Source organism: Triticum dicoccoides, chromosome 4A, assembly GCF_002162155.2.
Source record: "Triticum dicoccoides isolate Atlit2015 ecotype Zavitan chromosome 4A, WEW_v2.0, whole genome shotgun sequence".
Classification (NCBI taxonomy): Eukaryota; Viridiplantae; Streptophyta; class Magnoliopsida; order Poales; family Poaceae; genus Triticum; species Triticum dicoccoides.
In genome coordinates this window covers 675,609,241-675,621,835 of record NC_041386.1, presented here as the reverse complement: position 1 = coordinate 675,621,835, position 12,595 = coordinate 675,609,241, and positions in this window count along the sequence as shown.

Below are 12,595 nucleotides of genomic sequence, written 5' to 3'. Positions count from 1 at the left end.
TCGTCCCCTCTCTCGCTGCCGCACCCAAACCCTAACTCCACTCCTCTCCCCTCGTCCCCTCTCTCGCCGCCGACGGCCTCCGCTTCTCTCCCACCCTAGACGGATCGCCCAACACATCCATCTCTCCTCTCCTGCAACCCCTCTCTCTCTCTCCCCGCACTTCACAGCGACAGCAAGCACTCCCAGATCCCTCCGGATGCCGGACTTGGAGGAGTCCGCGCAGCCCAAGCCCGCCGACCCATCCGCCCTCCGCCCCGGCCCCCGTCGCCGACAGAAGATGGAGGCCCCGGGCTCCCCCTACGCCTTCTCGCCCGAGTCCGCGCCCAAGCGCGCGCCCCTCTCCTCCCTGCCGCCCCCGCATGACCGCCTAGATGCCGACCACGATGCCGCCGAGCCCGAAGGTAACTAGCCGCACGCATCCCTGTGTTCTCTCCGCGAGTTGAGCTCTGGGTTCGCTCGCGTATGAGCATGGCCACCGCGGCCGCGCGCGCGGATCCGCGAGATCCGGGCCCTAGAGCCCCGCCGCGAGCCCGAGATCTGCGGCCAGCCGCTGTGGTGGCACCGGATTTGTGGTGGCCGGTTCCATGGCAGCGGGCGCTCACAACTGGCCAAGGATCATTCATGCTCAGCCCCTTTGTTTCGCACCTCACGTGCCGCTTCACCCGGTTGACCTCGCTGGAGTGCACGGGGGGATGTGGTTTGGTTAATGTGCTTTGGTTCATTCGTTGGCTGATTCAGTGCCATTGCCTGCGCTCGATTAGAGTTTAGTACACTTCGGCGTGATTACGCACTACTACAGCGCGCCTCATTGTGCACAGCTACACTTATTTACTTTGTTTCAGATGCGTGATTGTAGTTTATTTCTAAACAAAAGACATGGAGCACTTTTTTTTTGTTATTCCGGAGTAACAAAATTTTCTTTTGTGCTGTGCTGTAGAAGACGTATTCTTGCGTAGTTCAGTTAGAATAATTGCGATCTCTATTATCCAGTATGACCTTATAACAGTTTAGAATGATCTGTTTTGATTTATGAACACTTACTAGCCGTAGTAGTCAGTGCTTAGCTCTTTATGGTGGTCGTTGCTTCGTTGAATTGCTTGGAGTCGCTGTAGCTGTAGTAGCCAGTGCTACTGTTAGCACAATCAATGCTTACGGCCACTTCACACAGTCTATTTTAATTCTTAGCATCCACTTCATATTCTTCTAGTATTGATATTTTTTCTCTGAATTAATATTTTTTCGCAGAGAAGCTGCAACCTGCAGAACGCAAGAAAGGGCTAATGCGTGTACCATCCTACGAGATGTCCTGCTTCATTCAATTGTTGCTCTGTTGGGCTCCTTCTCTGACATTCTTGCCTTCGCGGTCTGCAGGTTCTTGTCATCGTCCTGTGTGAGCTGCCAACAGCTCATCCATCCCACCAACCCTGATAATTTTTATATATGCTTGCTATGGGTTTCCATTCAAAGCTATAAGGTCATTAATTGCTATCATATTCAGTTTTTTTTTCTTCCCTATATCTGTCAAGCTTAGTCATGTTTACACACAGCTTCAGTAAATGGCATTGTATATGTTTTTCTCAGTAAATGCAAGACATTGTATTCAACACTAATCCCCTAAGTATGCCATGAGCATGTGAATAGCTCAATCCTGTTGTCTTTGTGTTTAGTGCTTACTGCCTAGGTGTTCTCAGTTTACAAAGGGTTTTGGGAGTACTTGCCTGTTGCAAATGGACGGGCCTGTTGTTAGATGCATGAGTTTGACACTTCAGTGATTTCTAACTTAGACACTTGTATTTATGTAACTTCACCAAAAAAATTATTTGCGACGGCATTATGCACATGAGGCAGGACTATACAAGTGAATTGTCACAGTAAGGTCCTTCCATGGATTTCATGTGGCTCGTTGAGTTGTAAGATGCAGCTCCAACATTGAATATATTTTGAATGTTTCCAAAGATACTCTCTGTTACGTTTACTTCAATATATACATGCATGTTACTGATAGAAGCTGGCTGCAGGAATCCGTACACACATATATACTCTCTTGTACAGTACATTGCTAGATCACTCACTAGGCATTATGTAATACTACTAGGAGATATGGGTGACGGACTAAAAGGATGATACACTTCCATGAATTTATTTGTAAGAAGTTTTTCTTGGCTGTGTACAAATCAGCCCAAATGAATTTATGTTCTTTTTACTTCCAGAGTTATAGTGCACTCATATTATCATCACATTGCGTGTTCTTGTTGCATATACCTCTCTATTTGCTTAGGCAGACAACTACTTATGTAATATGCAAACAACAGCAACAGAGCGAGTGATGCTAATTCTACCTCTTGTTACAGAATCAGAATTCCTCTTGTTGCACAGGACAACTCCGTTTCCTCTTGTTACAGAATCAGAATTCCTCTGCTTCTTATGCTACTCTGCTAGACCTCTGCTTTTCTACTTGTCATATTGAAGATACATGTTCTAAACATTGTACAGTACTTTCGTTGTTAACTCCAAACAACTTGGGATCTTCTCTTCTGCATGCAGCAACTGGCTTACCAGTACACCGCGAAGGGGCCATGCCTTGCCCTGGTAGCAAGGAGGGAGTGGAGCCTGTGGCAGGTCGTCGACGGCGTCTTCGAGCTCGGCGTGTCGGACGTAATCATTCTCCCCGGGGACGTTGCAGACCCCGAGGACTAAAACAGATTTGTTCAGGCCACAATCGACCACTACGGCCAATGTAAGTCAGCCCCTCTCCGTTACAACTAACCTGGTTTAACATATTTCTTCCACAAGCAGTCATTCATTTGGGTGTAAGATAGTTGACATTTACACTTGTATATGTTTATCAGAATATTGATACTTTGCATGCTATGAGTAAAATGCTCTATTTTCTTTCGTCACCTTTCTTGTATGAATGATTATCTCATTTTAACTTGCTGGAGAATGAAAGCATTGTACTAGCTGAATTGTCTTATCATTCTAAAGAACTTGTTTGTTTTTTGATTGGTTTGTTCATAATATATTGGCCCCAATTTTTTTGATTCTTCTCTTCTGATTCATGTAACAGGGACACCATGGAAGGCATGATGATAGTTCATATTGTCATTCTGTTAGTCCAGTGTAATGAAGGTCATGGCCTAGTCAGGTATGGTCGTGTGATGATGAGTGGCACACAAATCAACCTGAGAAGGATTCTGCTATGTCCCATTGAGTTGTGCATATGTTTCATATGATTGGAGCAAGGGCCCAGTTTGTGTCGATTGTCACTTCATATGTTTAACAGTGATTCTACTTGTATATGTGTTATTACACTAGTAGAATTTGTACCTGTGCGATGACTGGAGCAGGATACCAATATTTGTAGAGATTGTAACATTGATTGTCATTGTATACATATTGATTCTGGTTGCTGTTACTTGAAGTATTTCTTATGTTTTATGTATGTGTTGATTTAAATAGTGATTATTTATTTACTATCAAATCAAAATCAGAAGAAAAAGGCATTGACAAAAGGGCCCACTTACTAGAACTTGACCACTGGGACCCATCTAACTAGAGGATTTTTTTGAAAAAGAAAAATAAAACTGTGTAGCCGAAAAGGCCATGACCCAAAAATGAGAAGGCTTAATTGTTGGGCTTGGCCCATCTACCTGACCAAAATTAATATGAGAAAAAAGAACAAATAGGCTGAATTGTTGGGCTCGGCCCATATAAAACACCGAATCGGACTAGGCTGATTCTTGTGCCACATCAGCTTGCCACGCTGGATGCCTACGTGGCCTGGGGAGGTTGCTAGTGACCAAAAAATTGGTTGTGGAACCAACGACCTTTTACACGTCACAAAGAAGGTCACTAATTTCATTTTACGACCGCCAGCTTTTGACCTTCTGTTTTTGTTCACAAAAAGGTCGCAAATGAAAACCTATGACCTTTCAGCGACCAATAGTGATGGTCACAAGCTGACATATTTCTTGTAGTGGTAACTCACGATGCACAAGGTTTCTCCTCATATATTATTTCACCTTAGCTAGAGGTTCGTCACCCCCCTGAATTTCAATTTCTGGCCAGTTGATTTCCAATTCACGGAAGCATTCCCCAGCGTAACAGGCGCTAGTACGCCTATTACGCCGGGGAAGCAGCGCCTTGGTGTTTATCTTAGGGGCGTGTGCGGCCTAGAGCTACTGGCGCCCGATCTGGAGGTCGGCTGGGATTAAAGGGATGGCCTGGGGGCGCTGCCAAGCATGGCGGTGATGTGAGGTTGATGGGAGGGCAGGCCGTCGGAGGCAGGGGTCTGGGCCGGTGGTCGCTGGCGGTTCGAGAAAGATCGTCAACAGTGACTGGCGGGAGGTATACGAAGGCCATCTGCTCGTCCCTTATAGATCGGACGGTTCATTAAAAAGATTGACTGACCTATTTATTTTCAGACGACTGTTATCTTAGATATGACCACATGTGGTGGTGTGCTGGAGGAGTACCTGCATTTCCTGTGCTCATATATTACAAAATCATACGGAGTAGAATCTAATTTTGTTTGTCATGCAATGTTGTAGAGCTATCATATGTCTCCTGTCATTTATTTTTCAGCCACCCGCTATCTGCTACTTTTACAGTGCACTAGTTCTGCACACACTTCACCCTTACTCTCATTATTGTGTTTTTATGCAAGGGTATTTCAGACCTTGCCTTGACAGAAGCAGAAAAGAATAGAGAGAAGTCACTCCAGCGTGGTACGTGGCTAGGCCAAAAACGTTTCAAGGCTTTAAAGGGTGTAGTGTCAGCAAATGGAGATGAGGAACGTAGCTCTGGAGTTGATGATCTCGCTCGCCGTGAACCACCAACCCAGGTGCTTGCTTTAACTTCACGGTGTCATATGTGGTTGCATGTTGCATATGGTGTCTAGCTTGTATTCCAAAGGCCGAAGTCGGTAAGATAAGGAATGATATTTTTTTACATGAACCACCATCCCGTGAGCACCATAAGACAAATAGCTGGTCAGGGCACTGGCCGAGCCAGTGACAAGCCCATCAAAGATAGGCATGACCTGGAAGCCAACTAAAAAGCTGCGATGGTGGCGAAGCAGCCCGCCTCCCACCAGGCTCTCAGGTCCTAGATGATCATGCTCACCACTCCAGCCGGATGTCTAGCTTGTATTGCTTCCAATTTGGTTAAATTGCATCTACTTAGCTTACACATTATACCTTTGAATATGACATGCCTTTCTGTTTTTGGTACATACTAGTACATCTGTGTATTAACCATATTCTAACATCAAACTAATGTTCTTGTGTATCCCTCCTCAATCACTTATGACGAGGCAGGCAGGCAAGGGGACTACTCCTCATTTAAAGAATGCAGCGTCAGCCTCCCGACATGATTCTCAAGAAACAGAAATGCTAGATGAAGATATTGAACGTAGCTCTGTAGTTGATTACATCATTTCCCCTACACTAGCACCGCAGGTGCTTGCTCTAACTTGGCAGCGTGATATGTGGTTGCATGTTGCATATGGTGTCTAGATTGTAATTCTTCCAATCTTGTTAAACTGCATGTGCTAGTCTGCTTAGCTTATACATTATACCTGTTAATGTGACATGCCTTCCTGTATTTAGTACATAGTACATCTTTCTATTAAGCATGTCCTTACATAAAACTATTGTTTTTTTGTATCCCGCATCAAACAACATAACGAGACACCTTTAGTATATGCAGTGCGATATTAGTTGTATCTTTCATATGATTTATAGCATGCGCTGCTTCTAATTTGTTGAAATTCCATTTATGATGGGACGCTTTTAACTTGGCAGAGTCATATTGGTTGCATCTTTCATGTGTTGTCTAGCTTGCATTGCTTCTTATTTGCTGGAATGGTTTCTGCTTAGTTTACACAAACAGTTGTGAACATGCCATGCCGTCCTGTTTTTCATACATATTCCATCCTGGTATCATGTGTTTGCCTTACATCAAAGTAGTGATTGTCAGTATCATGCATGAATATGTTCTGAAGAGAGAATTGTAGTTTTACTTGACAATTCGAAATCAATAAAGCGGAAGGAAGTTAGCAAGGCAACGGATAAAGGTGCTCCTTCCGAACGGAGGGCCTCTACAGTTTCTACTCCTCCACACCCCCAAGATGATTTCCAAGACAACACATGCATAGACACAAAACAAAGCTGTGTTTATGATGAGCAAGTCTCCCCTAGTGCAGCATCACCGGTGCTCCCTCTAACTTGGCACTGTTATATGTGGTTGCATGTTATGTGTGATGTCTAGCTTGTATTGCTTCTAATTTTGTTGAATTCCATCTGCTTACTTTACACATTATACTTGAATAAGACACGTGTTCCTGTTTCTAGAACACACAATAGCTGTCTATTACACCATGTTCTTACATCAAATTACTATTGTTGTGTAACCTGCAACAATCACTTATCATAAGACACGTTTGACTTCTGAGTGTGATATAGGTTACATCTCACATTCTTTTCTAGCTTGTACTACTAATTTGTTGAAATGGCACTTATGACGAGATAGTTTTAACTTGGTAGAGTGATATTCGTTGCATCTTTCATATGGTGTCTAGCTTTCATTGCTTCTAGTTTGTTGAAATGCCTTCTCCTTAGTTTACACATCATAAGCTGTGAATATGCAATGCTGTGAATATGCAATGGCACTAATGACGAGAGACCTCTAACATGGTAATGTGATGTTGTTTGCATCTTGCATATGATTTTATTTCTTGTACTGCTTCACATTTGTTTAAACGCCATTTATGATGAGATACTGTTAACTTGGCAGAGCAATATTTGTAGCATCTTTCATATGGTGTCTACCTTCCATTGCATTGCTTCTAATTTGGTGAAATGTTTTCTTCTTAGTTTACACATCATAGTTCTGGATATCTCTTCCGTCCTGTCTTTCATACATATTACATCCTCCTATCATGTGGTTGTCTAACATCAAAGTTCAGTTCGTCTGCATCACGCATCAGTTTGTTCTGAAGAACTAAATTGTTATTTGTTTTTCTTGTCGGCTTGACTTAACATGGCGCAGAGAAAGAGGAAGAAACACAGAATGGCAGGGAATGAGAAGCGGATGAATCGTGCAGATTCTGCTGGTACTGATGGTGCAATAGAAGGTCAAAGTCCAGCAGAAATTTCTACAAACACGGCATCCCATGCTACACGAGTTGCAAAAAAAGCCAAACAAAAACAAATAGCTGCCACCAAACAGACAAAGACAACCCTAGTTCTTGCAACACCTACCACAGTACTACCAGCTGCACGACTTACTCGTGTGTCAACTGAGCTAGCAGCACGTTCCCAGGCTCCCTTGCCACCTGACACTACTTCCCAAGCACTCTTGACATAAGACGAGTTGGCAATATCAGATGAACCTTGTGAGCTTCAACAGCAAGAAGGTAGTTGCTGGAGTCAAGTTACAGTTGCATGCTTCTTTATATGTAGTCTCACAGTTTGATGTACACTAACACTTCCTATGTTAGTTGTTGGACTAGCACCTAGGCGCAAAAGGAAACAAACATCAGGGATAATGCTCGATAGGTTAACTAAATCTAGAGGAGGAAGAATGGAGATCCGTTTTGAGGCAGGTTTTAAAAGGCCACGCGATGCTACAGAGTCAGCCAAGTTAGTATCAGAGGCAGCGGTTTTCATTAGGTGTCATGTACGTATCCTCCCAACATGGATTCAGTACAGGAATGACAAAGACGAAACCCAGTTCAACAACTTCCTCGACCATTTATCTGTAAGTATGGTTATGCAAGGAAACTAGTAATATCGTCTTGCTTTGTCCCATACTTTCTAGGTTGCTAATAATGAGACTCCCATAATTTTCAACAGATGAGGTTCAAGTTGGATAGCCAAGATAATGCAACCAGACAAGCTTGCACCCATGTTTTCAAGTCTGCTCTGCGACAGTATCGGTATAACTTGAGGAAAACTCACTTTGAAGGCAAGGCTAACAGTGAACTTTCCGAAACATCTCCAGTGGAAAATATATCGGATGAAGACTGCAGGGGCCTTGTTAAACACTGGTCTGATCTGAAGTATCAGGTACATTATATATATGTGATCAGATCATATGTTGAAGTCCTATTTATGCATGTGCCACATAAATCTATCTTCTTGTAGGTGAACTGTTCAAAGAACAAGGCCAACCATACGAAAGTGAAATTCCAAAGACGACATGATCTCGTAGCTATATTGCACACTTCGAGGCTCTTGTAATTAGCTGTTGTTTCACTCTTTTCGCTGTACCATATTATCAGATCTATATTGACTTGTTCGAAATGCAGAGGAAAGCCCGCAAGGACCAAAAAGTACATGCACCAAATGTTGTGGAAATATTCAAGGACTGTCACACCAGCAAGAAGAAGGACATGACTACACCAGTCAAAGCCGCTGTTGTAAGTCCTTAATCCTCATGCCTTTTAACTACTACTTACTCTGACTTGTGCCTTGAACTACATGGTTTGCAGCCAATGTCTATTACTGTTTTCAATTTTATACACAATTGTCTTAGCACACCATTGCACCTTACAAGGTTCCTTTGATCTTGACCCGTAATCTAGTTTCGTGCTGGACTTTCCCACACAATGTTACAATTGCCTATCTGTCTGTTCTCAGTTGTTTTGTGATATGAATGATGTCATACTATGCTTACCGTATTATAAACTTTGTCTCTTTATCCTTAGCCCTCAATACAATGTGAAGAAATAGACAATACATTAGCGATGGTACATGGTCATATGTTTGGAACCTGGTTTTATTAAGTACTTTGCAATAAAATACAACTAATATTTTACATGGGTTCACCAGAATATGTTCTGTGTATAGACCAAAGCTATTTTGTTTGGTTTTGTTGCCTCTTTAATATCTTCTGTTCTGGTACTACTAATGTAAAACCTCAACTTTTCAGCGAGCTATGGAAAAAATGGTGGAACCGCCACCTTCTGAAGGTGGCGAGGCAACTATAATCGCAATGTCAACTCTTGCTGCAGCGGGTCAGTACCTATCCACCGACAGTGCCAAAAGCACGTTTCTGCGTAATACTGGGTTGGTTGTTAAGGCAATATAATCCAAACTGCCTCATGATCAAGATATGCAAGCTCAAAGCAATGTTGTATCTGCACTCCAGACACAAGTCCATTCCTTAACAAAGACCCTTTGTGAAACAAGGAGAAACATTGCTCAATGTCATCAAGATATGCATGGTTTTGAAACCAGACTATCAAACATTTGCTATGTTGTTTAGGAGCCTAGGGGAAATGAAGGCGAGGGTCATGGTGCTCCATCGGACAATACAACATGAAAACGTAACAGTCAGATCAAATGAACTGTGATTCTGATCATCTGGTGGTGCATTTATCTGCTAGACTGTTAAGTTTTATGCCAACCTTCCTTTTGTTATATAGTTGTAATTTGTTTTGGTGCGATACAAAATTTATTTTAATGTGCAGCCACCGGCTGAAGAAAATAGCAAGCCATTTTTGTATAGTGTAGGGTGTTCCCTATATTTGCACTGGTGGCGATATTTGATGCCGAGTGGATGTAATCTGTGCAATTGCCTTAATAGCCTAGCGTTAGTTTCGATCTTATTTATTTCCTAGTCTTCTTTTTCCCTGGTTTGCTAGTGGCCGCAACTACCATGGGCCATATACGGGCCGTAGGATCCATGGGTCTCCTATGGGCCGTCGATAAATGGGCCTGTAATCGCGGGGCCTCGGGCCGTTGGATAAATGGGTCCATATGGGCCGTAATCGGGCGTAATTGGTATCGGCCGAGCACGGTAACGGGCCGTTAACAGGCCGTAGGACATCAAAGGCTTAATTCTGTCACAGGCATAACGGGTCGTTAATGGGCCAGAATATAGGACGGGCCGGAAACGGCGCAACGGGTTAACATGCCAGAAACGGGCCGACTCTTGCCATGGGCCGAATTTGTCTCATTAGGGGAACAGGCCAGTAACGGGCTGACTCTTGCCATGGGCCAAATTTGGCCCATTAGGGGAACATGCCAGTAACGGGCCGACTCTTGCCATGGGCCGAATTTGGCCCATTAGGGGAACAGGCTAGTGACAGGCCGAAAGTAATCGAGGGCCGAAAAGGAGCCCAAGAACGTATGGGCCGTCAATAGGCTGAAAGCTAACACAGGCTGGAAACGGCCCATGTAGATCACGAGCCGTTAACGGTTACAAAGAAAATTACTGTTCATTATGGGGTAGAGTCACCGTGGGGCTGTAAAGGGCCGAAAGATACGAAGGCCTCATATGGGCCGAAAGACGTCGTGGGCCATACATGGGCCGAACGTGAAATGGGCTGGTGTTATATTTGACGGCCCACATGACGTTGTTGGGCCGATTTCCTTTAGGTCCTAACGGGCCGTCAGTTAACGGGCCGTAAAATGGGCTATTTGCGAAGATACCGTTAACAGGCTTTTCATGGACCAAGTCAAACGAGCCGGCTTTGTAAGCTAAATGAGCAAGTGGTGGGCCGTGGCACGTGTCGACATATCATAGGCGCCTATCTGACCCACTGACGAGCTGACACGTGTTTCGTCTGGCCAATAAGAATTCTACACGTGGAAATTTCCCATTGGTCGGGGCTATTAACGGGTTACCGGATCCAAAACCCGACCCGATAGCTTAACGGTGTTCCGTTACGATGGATGCCACGTGTCGGTCACCCTTGACGAAAGCACTTCTGTGACGCGTGATTTATCGTCATGGAAGTGGACACTTCCGTGATGATAATTTTGGTAATGTCATAGGTATGACTATCTTGATTCTGTCATAAATTTGTCATGGATGTACATGCATGAAAAAAACGTGACCTACTGTGACAAACACGTATCATCACGGAAGTGTATTTTTTTTGTAGTGTATAGCCACCCTGTTCACTAATGATGAGAAATCTCGCTACCTATATATCCTTAAAATATTTCCGTTCTCATTAAACGGTGATGCTAAGATATGGTTTAATTCTCTTGATCCTGGTTGTGTGCGTAGTCCCCAGGATATTATTTATTACTTCTCTGCTAAATATTGCCTTGCTCATAAGAAACAAGCTGCTTTGAGGGATATATATAATTTTGTGCAAATTGAAGAAGAGAGTCTCCCACAAGCTTGGGGGATGCTTCTCCAATTACTTAATGCTTTGCCTGATCATCCTCTTAAGAAAAATGAAATACTTGATATCTTTTACAATGGACTAACCGATGCTTCCAGAGATTACCTGGATAGTTGTGCTGGTTCTATTTTCAGGGAAAGAACACCAGATGAAGCTGAAATTCTATTGAATAATATGTTGACAAATCAAAATAATTGGACACTTCCTGAGCCAGCTCCTGAGCCAATTCCTGAGCCTATTCCTAAACCAACTCCGAAGAAAATAATTGAAGATATGCAAGAGGCAAAGAAATCTATGAAAGAAAAAAGGTATAAAAGCTGAAGATGTTAAGAATTTACCTCCTATTGAAGAAATACATGGTCTTAATTTGCCGCCAGTTGAAGAAACATATGATCTTAATCCATTACCTATTGAAGAAACTCATGGTCTTGATAACCCGACACGGGTAGTAAAGGTAAATTCTCTCTATAGATTTGATGAAGGTGATATTCCTCACTATAAGTCTGCTAGACAATGCTTAGAAGAGTTTGATAATTTTATTGTCAAACAAGATAACTTCAATGCTTATTTTAGTAGACAATTGAAATACAATTCCGATATGCTTGAAAACTTGAGTAATTATATGGCTAATGTTAAAGGTGAACTTAAACTCATCAGTAAACATGCTTCTATGGTTACCACTCATGTAGAACAAGTAGTTAAAGCTCAGAATGATTTGCTCAATGAATTGAATAGTAAGAAAAATGATTATGTTGCTAGAGTGGCTACTAGAACTGGTAAAATGACTCAGGAACCTTTGTATCCTGAAGGCCACCCTAAGAGAATTGAACAAGATTCTCAGAGAAATAATATTGATGCACCTAGTCCTTCTAAAAAGAAGAAAAAGAAAAATGATAGGACTTTGCATGCTTCTAGTGAACCTATTGCTCAACCACCTGAGAATCCAAATGATATATCTATTTCTGATGTTGAAACACAATCTGGTAATGAACATGAACCTAGTGATAATATTAATGATGATCTTCATGATGATGCTCAACCTAGTAATGATAATGATGTAGAAAATGAACCTGCTGTTGATCTTGATAACCCACAATCAAAGAATCAACGTTATGATAAGAGGGACTTTGTTGCTAGGAAACATGGTAAAGAAAGAGAACCATGGGTTCAGAAACCCATGCCTTTTCCTCCCAAATCATCCAAGAAAAAGGTTGATGAGGATTTTGAGCGCTTTGCTGAAATGATTAGACCTATCTTTTTGCATATGCGATTAACTGATCTGCTCAAAATGAATCCTTATGCTAAGTATATGAAAGAAATTGTCACTAATAAAAGAAAGATACCAGAAACTGAGATTTCCACCATGCTTGCTAATTATACTTTTAAGGGTGGAATACCAAAGAAACTTGGAGATCCAGGAGTACCTACTACACCATGCTCCATTAAAAGAAA